General features: G+C 45.9%; 1 protein-coding gene across 1 annotated transcript in view; it reads right to left on the bottom strand.

Moving 5' to 3' along the window:
• TSC1 (TSC complex subunit 1) overlaps window positions 1–4,779 on the bottom strand; it is a 48,398-nt gene that overhangs the window by 43,067 nt on the left and 552 nt on the right. The gene's annotated exons all lie outside the window — the stretch shown is intronic.

The following is a 4,779-nucleotide window of genomic DNA, read 5'->3' as shown; positions in this document are numbered from 1 at the left end:
AAATAAACATTAAAAAAAACTATTAAAAATACATATATACATTTAATATATAATTTTGTAAATGCTTTGAGGTTCAAAGGGGAAAAAATACATAGTGCGTAAACCTTGGAAAAAAGCCCAGTGGAATTGTGCCAGGTGCTAAAGGTACCAGCACAGACTGAACTCCAAGCCTGACAAGCACTTAGCAAGTCACATACCAGAGATCTACACTTCTAATTTTTTTTTAATACAGCATTTAAGTTTAATTCCCTGAGAAGTATAAAGAATCTTTCAATAAAGAAGCTTAATGAGAGGATTTACAACACAAACAGTACACAGGTTCACCTTTGGGCCTTTCCCACCTACTGGTTTAAAAAAGTTGTTTTGGTGGCACCTGGGTGACTCAGTCGGTCAAGTGTTCAACTTTGGCCCAGGTCATGATCTCGCAGTTCACGAGTCTGAGCCCTGCGTCGGGCTCTGTGCTGACAGCTCAGGGCCTGGAGCCTGCTTCAGAGTCTGTGTCTCCCTTTCTCTCTGCCCCTCCCCTGCTCACGCACACATGCGCTCTCGCGCTCTCTCTCAAAGATAAACATTAAAAAAATTTTTTAATTGTTTTTCATAAAGCCCAAGTCTATTTTTAAGAGGAGTAATCTATCTAGAATAATCAGCTGGGCTGCAAGCTGGGTCTATAAAGTTCCTGAGTGAATCTGTATGAACTGTTTGGTGGTGACAGGACAGGACAGGATACTTGATCCAAAGCTTCCAGCAGATTTTCAGAGGGGAACTGAGGCCCCCAAAAAAGTTAAGAACCACTAACTTAATGAATTAGTTTATGTGATTAGCAGTCCATGTTATTTATCAAAGTGAAAGATGAAATGTTTGGGCTCTGAAGTCAACCAACAGGGTTCAAATCCCAAATCAGCAGCTGTGGAAGGGACCTTAGGCCTCAGTTTCCTCATCTTCCTATCCTGTCTCCTAAGGCTGTGGAAAGAGTTAATGGGGATCATGCATGTAAGCACTCAATAAATACAAACTTGATTATAACAATCTTACCACAAGATGAAACGTATTGCTGGGCACCTAAGGCTTCGGGCTATCCATGTAACAACTCGTATGTGCAACAATGATAAAAACCTTCCATAACTCCAAATGGATACACTTCCCGCTGGCTGGGGCTCTCTGCGAACTAGTCAAGGTAGCCCCAGTCTTCATGCAGTCACTACATCTGTTCTTCCTCATCACCCCCTACTGAGCCTTCCGTCACCAACAGAAAGGCAAAATTGTCCCCTGTTACTCAAATAATGCTTCATGGTCTCTACTGTCATTATCTTTACTTCAAAAAGTAACCCGTGAGTTCTAGGCCAGTCACTACCAGGCCGTGTTCTGTACCAAAGCTGGGGTTTTACGGCACTTTACTCATTAGATGACAATCTGAAGTCATTCAACCTTAAAAAGTTTTCTGTTACCTTTTGCTGGTTCCCAGGACAGAACAAAAGTTAGCACTGCACAAGGGACAAGAAGAAACTGGCGAGGTCTTATGATCATATATCTTTAATTTATTTATACACACATATATATGATTTTCATTCTGCCCCCAAAAAACAGACATTAGATATTAAATGACTAATTTCTAGTAACTATAGGCTTAAAAAGTAAGTCAGAAAGAGGATAATCTCAAATAGCTGGTGGCAGATCTCAGACCATTAATGAAAAAATATGAGTATTGTCAAGCAAACTAAATTATCCTAAACACAGGGAAAATCTCAAGTGTGAGTATATGCTAATTATTTAGAGCAAAAAGCTACAGGTTTGAATGTTATTGAGTATACTCTGGTTTCATGCTAAATCACAGCTCCTCACACAACACACAAAACTAATATAAATAAAACCAATCTCTCAAATAGAGATTTATAATATGAAGAGTTTATAAGAGGTTAGCTTTTAAAGTATCATGTGATATAAAGGAAAGAGTACACAAGTCGTCACTCAATGGGTCAGGCTAAGAGTCACCAACGTGCTTAGTTTTTATTTTTACTTTTTTTCATGTTTATTTATTTTTGAGAAATAGAGAGACACAGTGTAAGCAGGGGAGGGGCAGAGAGAGAGGGAGACACAGACTCTGAAGCAGGCTCCAGGCTCTGAGCTGTCAGCACAGAGCCCGACAGCTCGAATCCACAAACCGTGAGATCATGACTTGAGCGGAAGTTGGACGCTTAACCGACTGAGTCACCCAGGCGCCCCAATGTACTTAGTTATTACAAAGCCATTAACACGTTGATTCAATCAATTTAGTTAGAATGTTTAAGTGAAGACCCAGGGGGATCTGAAATCCCAGAAACGTACACTTAGAAACACTCTAATTCACAATCCAACTCTCTTATTTCACAGATGAAGCAATTTAGGCTCAGAGAACTTCAATGGCTTGTTAAAAAGTCAAGAGCTATTTGATTTTTAGCAAAGCCTAAAACAGTTGATGTATTGCTGTATTTGGTTCATCTGCATCCAAGGGTATACAATTAATTCCAGGAAAAGCTAATTTTAGTCTACTATGGCTCTGGAACCTGGAAAAGAACATACCCGTACCCTAACAAATGGGGAAAGGAGACAGAGCTACAAGTTCAAGTCAGCCATAATTCAGAGCCCAAAATTTACCCACCGCTACACACACCAGAGGTCAGAAACTATTTTAGGAGAGACCTTTCCAATAAATTATACATCAAAGGAAAAATAGCCAAATTGATACTTGAAGCCACCGGTCCTCCACCCTTGGTGGACATCAGAATCACCTACGACTTCTTCCAAAATCTATATCCAGGGCATCCTTGAAGACCAAACATGGGGGCCCATCTACCACGGGGCAGGACATCTGTGCAAGGAGATTCTGATGAACACCACTGGTCAAGCTCGCTTGTTCCCAGCAATGTCGTTATTCTGTAGACGTGACACAGACAGGCATGTGTTGGATTTGCCCTAGTGAGGCTGTTCAGTTTCAGCTCACAAATGACACCAAGAATGCACAAAAGGCATCAGATTACACGGCCGGGGCAGCCGTCTGTCCTCCCTCCTCCCCCAGTGAGGAAGGGCACAACTGAGTCCCAGGAGCTGAGACACTGCAGCTTCCTGGGGAGAGGTGAGAAGGCTCCGAGCCGCCTCAGAGTCTGTCTCGCTAGGAATTTAGAAACACACCAGGTCTTTATGACACCAGGAAATGATGAAGTCAAGAAAGCTTCCATCATCCACCTTCCCAGGCACGTGATGTAAGAGTGTTTTAGGTAAGATATTAACTTTAGGAGGAGGATATTTTCCTTTTACATCTTCTATAAATACCCCTTAAGTTTACACCAGGTGGTTAGAGGAAGAGCCTGCCCGCTCCCCAGGGCAATAGCCAAGAACGTTTCACCGTTTCTGGGGAGCCTCATTTGCCTGATGCATGACTGTTAAGGGCACATTTCCCTACACAACCTTAAATCAGCCTTCCCATTTGCATATTCCAGGTTTACTCAGGAATGTTCAACGTAAGAATCACAGGTGGTTGCTCAGTAAATCAAGGGCTCCCCGAAGATTTGGTTTTATGACGCTTCCCGAAATTTACAGCTCCACCCCGCCAGCGCCTTTGAATTCCGAAAACTCCAAGTGGATCCCAAAACTGTAAATCAAAGTATCTCGGAAGAGTATTATTCTATTTTAGTGCTTTTACAGCTTACTCTATGCAAAGCAAAGTGCTATTTCTAGGCTGGCTATTAAAAAAACAAAACAAAAAAACACCAGCAAGGATTTTAGTAGGACTTCTTTCTGCAGTAAAGACACCAGTTTTATAAAAAAACATCGAACACCCGCCGGCCTAATTTAGACTAACATGTCTACAAGCACAACACGACCATCCCCAACGGGGCTATTGCGGACAAGCAGCAACAGCCGTGTGTGCACAAGGCTACACAGTGTATAAGCAAATGCACCCTCTCCAAAATCTCTCTCTCTCTCTCTCTCACACACACACACACACACACACACACCCCACAGGCATTTGTGCACAGCCTCTGGCCGGTTAATTCCGATCACTTAATTAGAACGACAGGCTGCCTTTGGCCAAGCCACATGTAAATGGAGCACACACAGACCAGGGGGTTGTAAACCATGCCAGGAGCGGTCTTGGGACCCGCAGCAGAGTCCCTGCCCCGGCTCAGAGAACCCTGGACATGTGACCATGGGCAACGAACCCGAATCTCTCTGGGCCTCAGTTTCTCCTCCGGAGAAATGGAGGCGTTCACAGGGGCCGCCTCTTCCCTCCGCCGCAGGGCCACGGGGCACGGTGGCCGCAGGCACTTCCACGGGAGTCCTCCATGGACGGGGGCGGTCGTGAGCAGCAGGGCCGCGCCCCCCCACCCCGAAAAATCCCAGACACACGGAGCAAAACTCTTGCACGGGAAACACAAAGAGCTTGAATCCTCAAAGACTCAAAGGGCTCTCGGACCGCGGGCTCTTCGTCTTCCAGTTCCTCAAATGAATGAATGAATGAGCGGCTAGGAGCGGCTCCGCACAGAGCAGTCTCCTGAGGTTCACCTCTGCGGACTCCCAGGTAACTGTCGCCGGCCGTCAATTAGACACCCACGGGCACCCTCGCAGCGAGGCAGCCGGCCCCGCACACGGCGGCGGGCGCGCGGGGGCCGGGCGAGCCCTCGATGCCCGCAGGCAGCCTCCATTCATTCTCCTCCCCACCCCCGACCCCGCTCCGGAAGCCCCGGGACCCGCCGCCCTCCCCCACCCGCCCTGCCCCTCCGGCCGAGGGTCCCTGCCCGGCCC

This window comes from Suricata suricatta, chromosome 13, assembly GCF_006229205.1.
Source record: "Suricata suricatta isolate VVHF042 chromosome 13, meerkat_22Aug2017_6uvM2_HiC, whole genome shotgun sequence".
Taxonomy (NCBI): Eukaryota; Metazoa; Chordata; class Mammalia; order Carnivora; family Herpestidae; genus Suricata; species Suricata suricatta.
The sequence above is the reverse complement of the archived record's forward strand: the minus strand, read 5'-3'. Positions and strand labels throughout refer to the sequence as shown.